The sequence below is a fragment of the Pinus tabuliformis genome, chromosome 1_2 (genome assembly GCF_031772625.1).
Source record: "Pinus tabuliformis cultivar Carrire ecotype Pingquan chromosome 1_2, CPIR1, whole genome shotgun sequence".
NCBI lineage: Eukaryota > Viridiplantae > Streptophyta > Pinopsida > Pinales > Pinaceae > Pinus > Pinus tabuliformis.
The window spans coordinates 176,516,894-176,531,817 of record NC_142298.1 but is presented as its reverse complement, the minus strand read 5'-3'; positions in this window follow the sequence as shown (position 1 = coordinate 176,531,817).

Genomic DNA, 14,924 nt, shown 5'->3' with positions numbered 1-14,924 from the left:
ATTAAGGTACTTGACTTATGGCGGTTAGTCCTAGTCAAAGCACAAATTCTCAAAGAATATTAGTCCTAGATGTTTATCTAATCCACCATTCTCCCTGCTGGTGTCTTTAGTAGGCTTATGACTGTTAGTCTCGGCCATAGTACATGACAAATGGATAATATGGTGTCAATGCTCACTCCCTCTCAACCAGGGAGGAGACATCCACAAGCATAAGCATTTCTCAAGAATACCCATCATTTTCATAGTGAATAACATCATTAATTTGTTTTTATCACATGATGCCTTTATGATTGAGCATTCATAGATTTGTGGCAAAATATTTCCCCTTTTGTCATTTGTGATGAAAGAAAATCAAAAAGTGAAAGCCAAAATCATTAAAGATACACTATAATGATTTATCTAAGTCTAAACTCTAAGGTTAAAGTGAAAATTTATGTAAATATTATATCTATGAGTTGTTCAAAACTTATGAAAACCTTATTCCCTAAGTCCTATATATAAGAAAAATCAAAAGAAAGAAAAATAAGGCCCAATGAATGGTAACTCATGTATTCACACCCTCTTTGGAAAACATATGAATATATACACTCCTAGTCACACTTGATCATATGTTTGTGATGGTTAAATCATGAAGTCCTCTTTTCCCATTTCATTTTCACTTCATCATTTAAGAACCTAATTGAGGATCTAGGGAATTTTTCTTGCCTAAGGGTTTCATGTCTACTCTTGGTTTACTTATGTCACACTACGGTCAATCATGTGACAGAATGAAATACTTAAGTTTGTGGAGTTATTAGAACAGTGTATTAAGTTAGTCACCCCACACACATGTACTACATGTCATTGATCCACATGTGTGGGTTGGAGGCTCATTTCTTGAGAACTTTAATGGAAACTACTTTAGGGCCTTGATGGTATATCTTACAAAATCTCTTGGTAAACATTGTGATTCATCCTTTCTTTTCCTCGAAACACTTGATAATATTGAAGTCACTCTCGATAATCCACACAGATGGGGGGTATAAATTACTTGTGCTAGAAATAGAATTGAGAAATAGAGGTTTTCCATTTGTGATATTGGAGTCATAGACATTGGATACATGGTAGTAGTCCTAGATGTCAATTAACTAAAATTATATTGTCATAATGTGAAAAGAGGTAAACATATTGGTAACCTTGATGTCCTGATCATTCCAAACAATAGCCATTCCACCTAAGTATATCTAATCATCAATCACTACTACTTGGAAATTCCTCCCCCATTTTCTAATTATATGAGGTAGAACCTCACTTAATATTTTTATTTCTTATATCAACATTATTGATGGGTGCTTTTCGTACCATTTTTATTTTAGGAGTATTTGTTTTCCTTTACTATTGAGGTCCCTCATGTTCCATGAGACTATTTTCATGGAGAATTTACACATAAAGGAAGTATAATGTGACTAAAAAAAACATGTTCCAAGATTTAAGTTATTGGACAATGCCACTTCATGACTCCTATATTTCCCTAACCTAGGACTGAATGGTGAACTTGATAGCCTTAAGGGAAATTAACCAATGAAAATCTCAAAAAGAGGTGACTTTTGACTTTATCACATACAAGTTAATATACTAAAAGAAATATCCATAAAAATTTCATCAATCAATGAATCTTTAAAAAATACTCAAAACAATTTCATCAAGCAATGAAGCATTACATTATAAATTACAATCTATAAACCTTTTGGGAACTTTTTGCTAAACCATGTTCAAAACCAACATATTTAATATTAAAATTTAACAATAGTATGGAAAACAATACATTTTCATAAATTAAATAACATGTTATCAATCCTAAGAAATGTCACTAACATAAAACTAAAAAGCATGCACCTAATGGGAGTGACCACTGAAGGCCACCATAAGACAATTAATCTATTAAGGCGAGGATTAATGGGGAAAGAAATCTACAAAGGACAAAGGCAAAACTATTTTAACTTTATTGTTTTATTAGGTGCAAGTTGAACATCTCAAGATATAATTAAGAGAAGAATTAATTTTATTGCATTAAGAAAACCCAAGCACATTCTATAACTTAGCAAGGAAGAGTGTATAATACCCATCTCAATGACGCAACGCATGGCATTAAGTTACTTTTTATATATAATTTAAACTTATATCATAAAATCACAAATTTAGCATGAATGGATGTTTAAAATACATTTTTATAAAAAGAACATATAATTTTTGTTATAAAAAAGACCAGAAACTAAATATATTTTTTTAGAAAATAAAAAATATACTAAACTGAATATATATTTAAAAAAAAAAACTAAACTTAAGAATATATATATATATATATATATATATATATATATATATATATATATTAATTTAAAATATTTTTTAGAATTTTTTTAAACACTTCCCTCCATTCTAAGAAGCAAAAATAATAATAGAAATAAGGACGGACCAAAAATATTCCTTTCCTTGGTAAGTGTTTCCCACCATTCATTCCACTCACTTGAGTTATTTCATAAAACAGAGATAAGTGTTATTTCACACTCTTTTGGCAAAGCCTATTGAGCTTCTCTTATGATATATCTATTCCTTGATGGAGTCCTTGATATATTGATCAAGTTTTGATTCCTTGGAGATTAATTAGAGCAAAGAAAACATGAGTACTCTTAATTCCAAGTTCAATGCCTCTAATGGTGGACACAAGGCAAGGGAGGGGTTGCTATCGTGGTCATAACTCCAAGTTCATTGTCTTTGATGGTGGACGAGGCAAAGGAGGGGGTTGCGGTCATGGTCGTGGTCGTGGAGTTTTCTCTTTTACATTATATTTAGGGAGTTCAAAGCAATTTGAATGGAATCATTGTCGTCACTAGGTATAATGGATTAAGTGTGATAATGGATAAAATGCAGTAATTATTTGTGAGAATTTGTTCTCAAACGAACATTAGGATCCATCTTATTATAGAGAAAAGTACATGCATTAAAAACAACTCAATATTTCATGTGACATTCATATTGTATGCGACTTATTTTTCATTAAAAACAATTTACTTTTTCATGTGAATTCATTTTTTGTTAAAATTTCTTCTATTTCTAATCTGAATTACAATTGTAATTTGAAATAAAGCTTCGAGTAAATATTAATTTACCAATTCTGCATGGAAATCATAAGAAACATTCACAATATAATATGAAGAACAAATGGGTACCTACTTCATATGGATTAAAAAATGCTTCTACTACTTAATGGAATTACAAGTGTAATATTAGTTGGATCTCCAATATATCTTAAGCCATATTTTCATTTTATTTTTAGTACTATTAAATGTTATTATGTCCTACCTCATTTTATTGTTAGCATTGTAATAAAAATATGCATTTTTCTATAGAATTAGTACTAACATGTAATATTTATTTTTTTTCCAGAACGCTATAGGTAATGACCACGAAGATGATGACATAGACTATGTTTAGGTTACATCACATATCAGAGATGATGATGATGAGGATGGCGATGGCATTGGTGATGATTATGTGGATGATATTATCGGGATGGTCAGGATGATGATCATGTAAATGATCATGAGGATGAGATTGACTATGATTTTCGTGGTTCTAGCTAGCCATGCATTATTTTTTATATTTAGTTGGATGTCTTAATATGGTAATCATACATTTGAATTTTAGTTTATTTGAATAATGATGATGATACTATCGGTACTATCTTGTTACCTTATGAATATGTTGAAAATTGTTTACAATTTTTTTATGAAGAATTGTCGTGTATGATGAGATTCCTATTTTTTTATGGATGTTGTGAATTTACCTTAGCATAATGATATCTATGAAACATTTTTATTTGGTAATCTTAGATTGACTTTTAGTTGATTTGATTAAATATGATGATGATATTATCATTTTTATCTTGTTATTTTATGTATATATTGATAATTATCAACATTATTTTGATGGAGAATTATTATGTATGATGAGATTACTCTCTTTTGATGGATGTTGTGAATTTACCTTAGAATAATGGTGTTCATGAAATGTTTTGATATGATAATCACACATTTGAATCTTAGTTGTTTTGATTAAAGATGATGAGGATATTATTAGTATTATCTTGTTACTTTATATATGTGTTGAAACCTGTCAATGCTTTTTTATGGAGAATGATTATGTATGATGATATTACTATTTTTGGATGTAATGTTGTGAATTTACCTTGGATTAATGATATCTGTGATAAATGTTGATTTAGTAGTAATATATGTATATTGAAAACTGTCAATGATTTTTTGATGGAGAATTGTTATATATGAGGATACTGTTATATTTTTTATGAATGTTGTCAATTACCCCTAAATTTGTTTACAAATACTAAGTTATGAATTTGAATTGTGATATTTTCTTAAATGTGTTATACATGAAAATGCCACCCGATCATCTTGGAGGAGAATACTATGCTGTTGGTTGAAATACCCCTTTCTCCTAAACTATATAAGCCTATAATACAAGTTATGTACCATGAGGACCACGGTATCCTAGTCTATAACAAGTTGTCCCCTTCATCTAACTTTTGTTACCAAAATTCTCACATTAGAGGAATTTTCAACTCAAAAAATAACCACCTAAGAAAAAAATAAGAAACTAATAAAATAATTTTGGATTTGAGAGATCTGTGGTTTTTATCTTTTGAATTAACCGGAGAATCCACAGTATAAACATTTTTGAACCAACGTTTCGAATCCCAAGTGGGATCCATCATCAGGGTTGAAGAATGATGATAAAAGAAGAGCAAGCAGGGAGAATAAATACTAACGAGGCCAAAACTATCTAGTTTTGGCCTCGTTAGTATTTATTCTCCCTGCTTGCTCTTCTTTTATCATCATTCTTCAACCCTGATGATGGATCCCACTTGGGATTCGAAACGTTGGTTCAAAAATGTTTATACTGTGGATTCTCCGGTCAATTCAAAAAAAAAAAAAAATAATAATAATAATAATAATAAAATAATGTCATGGAGACAATTTTTTAATATATCATTTTTATTATTCTTTACTAAAATTACCCAAATAAATGTCACATTTATCAAAATAATTGTATATGTATTTTATATTTAAATTAATATATTAGCACAAGATTTAATAAAATTTAAATTAAAAAAGTAAATTTAAATTAAATAAATAAATAAATAAAAATTAAAGGAAATTTAAATTTAAATTTAAATTACCCAAATAAATGTCACTTTTATCAAAAATAACCGTTTACATGTATTTTATATTAAAATTAATTTATTAACACAAGATTTAGGAAAATTTAAATTTAAAAGGAAAATTTAAAATATAAATATAAGTTACTCAAATAAATGCACTTTTATCAAAATAACCATATATTTGTATTTTACATTTAAATTAATTTATCAATACAAGATTTAACAAAATTTAAATTAAATTTAGGATTTAGGATTTTATATTTAAATTTATTTATTTAACACGCCGTGATTTACCCTTCATTAAAAATATTCTTGATATTCTAACTTTTATAGATTAAGATATTAATTTTATTTTTAATATTCAATATAGTTTTGGGTCACTTGGGCACCATTCACAGTTAAGTTAGGTAAGTTATATTATTAAAAAAAAATCCACTGCCTAGTCACACCTGTATGTCTTTTAAATTTTAAAGGATTTTGATTGGCTTACACATTATGACATGGAAATTCAATGTTAACATTTTAAAATGAAAATTCCTCTAATGCGAGGAAAAAAGCTCAAGCTAACTAGAATTTGACACTCTTGTTCACTTTTGGAAACTCATATGGTGGAATGTGATCTCTTTATCCTCATCTTTAGATTTTTCCTAAAAAATAAAATCATACAAAAGTGGGAAAGAGCCATAAACCATGGAGAAGCTTTTTCCTAAGCACAAAAGCATCTAAAAAGTGGAAAATGCCATTTTTATATGAGGAAACATTATTCACCCAAAAGCTTTTGCCAAAATTGAACTAATGAGGAATTTGGGAAATCTTCATAGCCTTCACTTTCCTATATATTGGAGGCTTGGCCATTGAGGAAATGATGGGAATTTGTGTATTGTCATGTTGCTGAGATCTATCTTGAGAGGGATGATTTTGGAGCTAGGAGTTGGGGGAGGTGTTGTTGCAACTGCATTTGATGGTTGTAATTTTCCTCCAACTCCTTTATTAATATAGATTAGTTGTTCTTCCTTCCATATGCTACTATTCATTCTTTAGTTATCCTATTTAACTAATGAATGTATGGGATTTTGGTTTATATTTATTTATTCAATAATATTTATGTTTATGATAGTTTCAATTATCAAGATATTATGTTGTGAAGTTTTCTTTGTTCTCTATCTTGTGTGTAGGACCAAGATTTGGAGCTATCTAGGAGAGCTTCCCAGCCACACTAAAAACTCCAACAAGACTTGCATGCGAGGACTCACATGCATTCATTCTTCTTTTCTCAATCTATACTCTACATCTTGATCTATTAAGAATCCTGAGCCTTAGAACAACCTTTCTCTTAATCAGTCTATCTTAGGTTTCTGGGATAAACTGAGAGGGTTTTATTTTCATCTAATTGTGCATTAAGTCCTACAGCAAAATCATATTTAGAAACTGTAATATATTTCACTATGTAATAAAATTAGTAAAATGGAAGTAAAAGTAAAACTCTAAACAAGAAGCCAAAAGTGGATGTAACCATCGATGCAACATTGGCAGTAGAATTGGATGTTAAACTAGCCATCAAAACAAGATGCAAACAATGAGACAAAAAGAGGTTTTAAAGTAGAATTAAAAAAGAGTGCAAAACTAGTCACAAAGAAGGCAACCAAATAGGGCATACAAAAAGATACCAAATTGGGCGCAAACAAGGATGCAAAAATGGACACCAAAATGAGGATGCAAAGAATGGTGTAAAATTAAGATGCGAAATTGGGTGCACAAAGGATGTAAGAAAAGACACAAAACAAGAAGCAAAATGGGACTAAAAAAGGGTGAAGTAAGGATGCCAAAAATGATGCATAACTAGATGAAAATTCAAACTAAAATCTAGGTGAAAAATGAGATGCAAATGTGGACACAAAATGTGGCAGAAAAAATGATGCAAATTTGGATGCCAAAAGAGATGAAAAATTAGACAGCAAAAAGGATGCAAAATTGGACATAAAAAATGGTGAAAAATTGGACACAAATGTAGAAAAAATGGTGCGAAAATGGGCATAAAAATGGATCAAATTTGGATGCAACATTGGATGCAAAATGAGGTGCAACAAATGATTCAAAACTTGGTGCAAAAACAAATGCAAAAGCAGATGAAAAAATGGCTCAAAATTGAACGTAACATTAGACACAAAATGGGATTCAAAGGTGGATGCAACACATTGTCCAACATAGGGTGAAAATTTAGATGCTCAAAAGGATGCAAAATTGGATGCAAGAAATGTTGTTAAAAATGATGCTAAATTGGATGCAAAATTAGCTGCAAAATAGGATGCAAAAAAGGGAGACAAATGAAACGAAAAATTGGTGCAAAAATGGATGAAAAATTTGGCACTAAATCAGATTCAACATATGGTGCAAAATTAGATGCAAAAAATGATGTAAAAAAAGGCAGAAAAATTGGTGCAAAAATAGATGTGCAAATAAGTACAAAATTAGAAGAAAAAAATGGCATAAGGCTAGATGCAAAAACTGGCACAAACTCGATGCAAAAAAAGGCACTAATTAGATGCAAAAGATGGTGTAAAACTTGATGCAAATTATGACACAAAAATAGAAGCAAAGAATGGCACAAAATAGGGAGCAAAAAATGATGCAAAAAATGGCACAAAACTAGAAGAAAAACCTATTGTAAAACCAAATACAAATCTTGGTGCAAAATATGATGCAAAATTTGGCATAAAATAATGATGCAAAATTTGGCGCAAAAAAGGATGCTTTAAAAATTATACAATAGAGCCAGATTTAGTGCCAGGCTGCTCATCCCAATGGAGAGAAAAATACACTAAAATCTGGTGCTAAACCTGGCGTAAATTGCCTGTTTTGTTGTAGTGTGGGGATCCATCGACATTGTGTGTAATGTTCATTGTATTACAACAAAATATATTAGGTGGTGGATTGTGTCCATATAATATAGCGATTCAAAGAGATCTATCAAAATTTGGATCTGATATGCCTTTAAGTTTCCAAGCTAGATGATATATCTCTTGAATTCATATAAATGGTTAGTGTATCGAATATTCAAAATCAAGATATGTAATATTGAGCTTTGTAATATTGGGAAGCACATTAAACATAGGATTAAATAGGTCCATGCTTACATGCTCCTTAGTTAGTCAACTGTTAAGATCCTTCAATCTATTAGAAAAACAATAATGTGTAGTGCAAACCTTCCCAACCATGGTGAGAATGTGCATGGATAATTGATATGTAAACTACCATAGATATTCCACTAGACAATTCTTCACAACATATTTGATAAAAATAGACTAAAATATTAAAGCTATACTATGTTGTTCAATTTTCCTTAGATTTATAGTGGATTTATAGTGGATGATGTGTGAAAGGAGAAGGTATCTTTATGGAGTTATCTAATACCTATGGCTTATGGACTACTACAAAACACAAACCCCCTTTGTTCTACTCTCTTGTTATCCACTATGAGCTGCTCTACTCTACTATGGAACAAAATGCAATCTAATATAATGGAACCCCTTTTCCTCCTAGTGCCTTGGTTATGATGCAGCCTGGAATCCAACTAGATGTTAAATTTGACCCATTCAACCCTTAACATGAGTTACAAATCAAACCCTCTAGAGTCTTCTTCATAGTCCCCACGTGGCTAGCCCCTTTTCAATGAGTGTCAAGAGATCAAGTGGCACCCTCTCAAATTATGGTGGTTAATCATGTTATGTCAACTTCCGAGAGGCATAACTTTTGCATCCAAACTCTAATTGACATCATTATTGTACCGTTGGAAATATATTAAAGTGTAGAATAACATCACTGGGTGCAGCACTTAAGAAGCAAAGTTTTATCCCCCATAAAAGGTCATTTAATGTCTCAAATTGGTCCTAGAATACTTATGACCCCAATGCTCCAATTTGGGTTCCATCATTAAAATTTCTCTTGTAAGTTGATTTCTTTGATTTTTCCACCCTGAAAGCATCAACATGGATGAAAAAATACAATTATCCAATCTAGATCAATAATAAACATGGAGTTTACATTTGATCCTTGATCTTTTCTATATTAAATAAAAAACCACTCTTTTGACAAGAGTCTAGTTTAAATTAAATTTACGGTTAAGTGAAGTTAGAACGTTTCAAAATTTATTGATACATTAACTTCAAGCAGGTTCTATTGACTAAGGTCTTGGTTGATTTTAGTTAGGATTGTAAAATTTAAGAGGAAGGTCATTCAATAAATCAACTCCATGATTTTAGTTTTGCAAAATTTAATTAAGAGGTTCATTGCCATCACTGGATCAATCACGATACTCATCTTATCATGTAAGTTTGGGATATTAGTGCACTCTTGTTATGAAATACCATAATATATACACGATAATAACACAATATTGCACTAATCATATCGTTGGCATTATGTGGTTTATCCCTCTTCTTTTCGTCTATAGTTTCATAATGGAATTCCTTGTTGATTTTTTCAATGAATATCCTAGGTGACTCTAGAGAGAGGCTTACATTGGAGATGACAGGGAGGTCATATGAAATGGTGCAAAAAAATAATAATCCTAGCATGTGGTGCTATTTAGTCATGGACACATAGCTCTTAAGAGGTATTGAATGAAATTTCACCCTATTTTTAGCTCTAAGAAGTGATATACTTAATTTGGAACGATTCTTGTCATAATTATTTTAGAAAACTAATCTCTGTCTTTTCAAGTTTCTATTGGGTTTTTATTTTGTAATATAACACTTACTTTAAGTAAAGGACATTTCAAGTTTCTATTGGGTTTTTATTTTGTAATATAACGCTTACTTTAAGTAAAGGACATTTTATTCAATAGTGTAATTATTTTAGAAAACTAATGTCTTTTCAAGTTTCTATTAAGTTTTTATTTTGTAATATAACACTTACTTTAAGCAAAAGACATTTGATTCAATAGTGTAATTACTAGTAGTATAAATGATTATTGTGTTCATCATGTGCAGTGCCATGATATTATCATCACGTCAAAGAAGAACAAGACTCAATTTTTATTAACCCATGCAATCTACTTGTTTTAAATAATCTCTTAGTAGTTTGGATTTTATGCCTAATCCAAAAAAAAAGATGCTACATCTAATTCAAATATTTCAACAAATAGATTAAGCAATTTCAATAGTTACTCATAATATCTATGGGCAATTTTCATTAATTTTGTTTTATAAATATTCAAAATATATTCTATTTTATAATTATTAGAATATGAAATGAGTATAGCTAGAAAAATGAGATAACCTTTATGTAATATTTCATTTGAATGATCCTCTTTGCATTTTATTGCGTTAAATCATATTAAATTCTCACTAACACTATTAATTGAGATTATTTAGGTCCTGACAATTCCTGAATGGGGCGATCAAGGAAGATTTATATAGGTTGACATTTTGAAAATGATATATTGAACTCTAGTGTGAACAATTATCCATTGGTACTTGAAAAACAAAAATATCTCGAACGATAATCGAGGAGTCCGTCATGGTTTTTAAGTTGTAGACATCTTAAAGGATTTTGGATTTTAGAGCCGACACTCAAGACCATTTACCGTTGATTTGGCTGTGTGTTTAGATGTGCTATTTAACGTGAGGACTATTTACTTTTGACTTTGCTGCATGTAGTCTCTAACATTTGCTTGATCTGCACTTGAACTGGATCTAAAGATTTAGTCACAAGCAAAGAGCTCTTCTTTGGATTCAGAACTAAAAACTAGATTTAAGATCTCCCTTTTAAGATTAAAATCCCAAAAGAGTAATCCATATGCTTGTACCAATATAAATCTCTTAGAAAATAAAAAGATATTGTTATTAAATAAATAAATAAATTTAACAATATATTATATAAACATGCCGAATACATACAAAAATTAAGACAATTAATCCTGATAATGAAACACCTCCACTCAAATATTATCTACAATATATTCTGCAGAGCAATTAAAAAAATAAATTTAATTCTAATCATGAATAATGGATAGAACAAGCCAACAACTTACCAAAATTGAACAATGAATTCCAATAATGAGTCCACTGGGCAGTTTTGTGCAAAACTACTATACTATGTTGAGATAGAATATCTAAATTAAAGACAAGCGTATCGACTCTAGGTGCTTCATGACAACAATCCATGACCATGAAGACATTGGATTATCTGTTCTTCCTCCGGCCAGAGAATAGTAAGCCAATATCTGTGTCGATTGGTTTCCACTGGAATAAAGTTACTTCATCCCTGTGATGCGAGCTTCTTGTTTGTTGTCTTTTCCTTCAAATATGAAAATTAGGCACAATGTCATAGTACCAAAAAATTGAAAATAGAGCTCGAAAAAATGCAAATCCCACAAAGTATTTATTTTCAATCATGTGCATGTTGATTGAGCCCTATGCACCAAGCATATTCATATTATCATTGCAAGAAATTAGAGAGGTTGAAAAACTGCAAATCCAAAATGGCATCTATGCTCAAGAATATTTTGGTTGAGCCCTGTGCTGTGAACTGCTTGTTTGTTGGCAATTCCTTCTTAAAGAGTTGGATTGAGGATGTTTTAGAACTTAGTTGTTAAGATTTAAAAAAAAAATTAAAAAATTAGTAAAAGATTTATTGAAATTTTTTACTTCATTAAATAGATCGTATTATGTCAACGTTAAATGGATCGTATTGTGTGAACATTGTTATCCTGTTGTCTGAAGTTCAATATGTGGAGAAAGGCCTTTATATCATTGTTGGCCACCATGACAGACCAGTAGTTTTGGATGTTTTAATAACATCTCCTTCAACGAAATATGCCATATTAGACTTTATTTCAAAAACAACGACGCCTATATGCAAGAGATCATCTACCACGTTTTCTTCCGTAGCAAAGAGTACAGCAGGAAATCAAATGAAAATCGCGTCAATTGATGCACTTGTACAATACAAAATCAAAGTGTATTGCCACATCACATAGCTGGATATAATAATATGTTCAACCTATATAACCAGATTTTCATTAATATCTGGAGTTTAAGTAAGTCTTGTTTTATTTCACTTTGTCGGAAACATAATCACAATTGAAAAGAACCAAAGACTAAGTTCTGTTCATTTGAAGGGTCACTCAACCATAAATATATAGTTTTACCAGAGATTGCAGAGTGATATCTAGCGTTTTCGAATCGTTGAGGGAAAATATCTATGATTTGGTTCCAGCGGCGCGGGATGGCAGAAACAATATAATTATAACACCAACATGTTATGATGATATGCAAGGTGTTACCTATTTCAAAATGCAGCATCTGCTAGGAATTGCATCACTTAGACTTGGGCGTTGAGTGATATGATATAATAAGCAGTTTCCTTGAGAAAACAAGAAATGTTCATAGACTTTCCACCTGGAATAAGGCACTGCAGAATCTTTTTCTGCTTTTTAAGAATCTTCCTTGCAACTCTGGTAGGAGACATATGAATCTTCCTTGTAACTCTTGTAGGAGACATGTGTGATGCATTTTTTCTAATTACCTGCTTCTCATAGATTGCCTAGACTTTGGAAAAACTGTTCCCACACACATGTATTGCAAGTCATTTCTCTAGAGGTTCTTATTGCGAGCAATTTTTTTTGTAGTATATCTCTATTCTTCTCGTGCTTTTAGATATTAGCTAGGAGTGCATATTGGCTCCAAATGGAGCCCTTGGGTGTTGTTAAAGCCAATGAATCAATGATAAATCGATTGCCACTCTAATATCTTGCGGACTCTCAACAAGTTGATTTCTACGGTTTTCAGTGCTTGGAGCAGGCATCATAAGTAAACTTCTCTCAAGGAACGCGTGTTTTTGACGCTGGGAAGAAAAGCGGCTTAGCCAAGCCGTAAAATTTCCTTGGAGAGGCAAATGAGATACTCACGAACCAACTCCATGGCATTCCCTCTTCAGTGTAATAACTAAAAACCAAACCTAGGATTACCTGAAGTAAATTATGTTGACCAAATGAAAGCAGCAGTGTTGATTTTCTACTGAAATTTGGTAGGGTACTAAACTTGATTATTTAGACTCATTTTCTACCACCATGAAATACTAGACTTCTAAGAAGGGAGTGTACTACCTCATGCCCAAACACCAGCAAAACCTAATACTTTATTGGGCTAACCTGAGTTTGATCCATTTATCATGAAAACCTTCAGTAGCTTAGATTCGGTTGCTAGCTCAGCTTCCTACTAATAAATACATACACAAGTCTTATGGTGCAAATGATGCAATAGGGGCAGTAAATGATGTAGGGTAATTGGCCCTTATTGTGTTGAATAAACACCATTAACATAACACATTGAAGGGAGTAAAACAAGATTAGATTCTGACAAGGAATGATAATAGGGATTCAAACAAAATGCAAGTATGCCTAAAAGATATTCACCCACCGACATGAAGATGGGACTGCAACCTTCAGTCTAACTCCTACTGAAAGAAATTGAGATGTGCGCTCGCTCCAAGATCAACAAGGTTTTGTACAAAATATTCAACTTCATTTACTAAACTAAGACATACATGAAGATTCATGTGAATCTAGGAATTGTTAGCATACCAAATTCACCTCTAAAAGTTCGAGGTGTTGCCTTTTTTTCATGTTTCTCGAATAGAGATCTCTATTGTCCACAAAAGAGAATCCAAACGTCAACACATCTCTGTAGAAACTAGTCCAATATTTAATGTGAGAGAAAGAGGATATAGACAACTCTCACAACTTGATGAAATCTGAAACCTACTTTGCTCAGTTAAGTATCGCAGACTTGTCTATGAGCTGCAAAAAAACTAAGTCAATTAATAGAATACACAATGATTATAATAATAAACCTAGGGAAGCAAAGATCAAATTCCCATAACTACAGAAATAAGTGCAATAATATGTCACAAAAGGCTGCAAACAAACTCTATTAAAACTACTTGGTTCAGTGTTTGAACAAAGCTAGGATTTATAGATTTCTATGCGGTTCAAAAAAAGTAAAACACAGCCTAAATGGAAAAGGTGTCCAACTATGTTACTAGAAACGGGTAACGAAACGAGAAACGACAACGGTACGAAACGAGAAACGACAACGGTACGAGAAACATAGTTTGGAGGTTTCGCATTCAAGAAACGAGGAGAGAGAAAATGAAAAATGCAGAATTAGGTTCAATTTTCAATATAGTTTCAACTATTTTTCTAGCTCAAATTTTATTTAAAAACTAAATAATTTGAATACCAAACTTATGCTTAGCAAATTGACTATTAAATATATACATTCTTATGCTTCCTAGTCAATTAAGTGTATACATTCTTATGCATTTTGGGCCTTCCGCTAATTATTGTTTTCTTAAAAAAAAAACCAAATAATATATATATAAACAATAAATAGATTTGCAATTAAATGTGAACTTCTTGAGCCACATATAGAATAGTGTTTAAACTATGAATTTTAACACTATACATGTTAAAGGAAAACAAATCAACTAAAAAATGGATAATAGTACAAAAATAATCAACTTTATGTATACTTCACATAGGCCTCTAGGTTATTGAATGAATACAGGAATGAAATCTACAATAAAGAGTGAAAATATAGAGCTGAGAAGAGCCAACCACGACCTGTAAAAGATTTCCCGTAAAATATATGCACTGGTTAACTAAAACGACCATAGAAAACGGCGTTTCCGTCTGGTCTTGTTT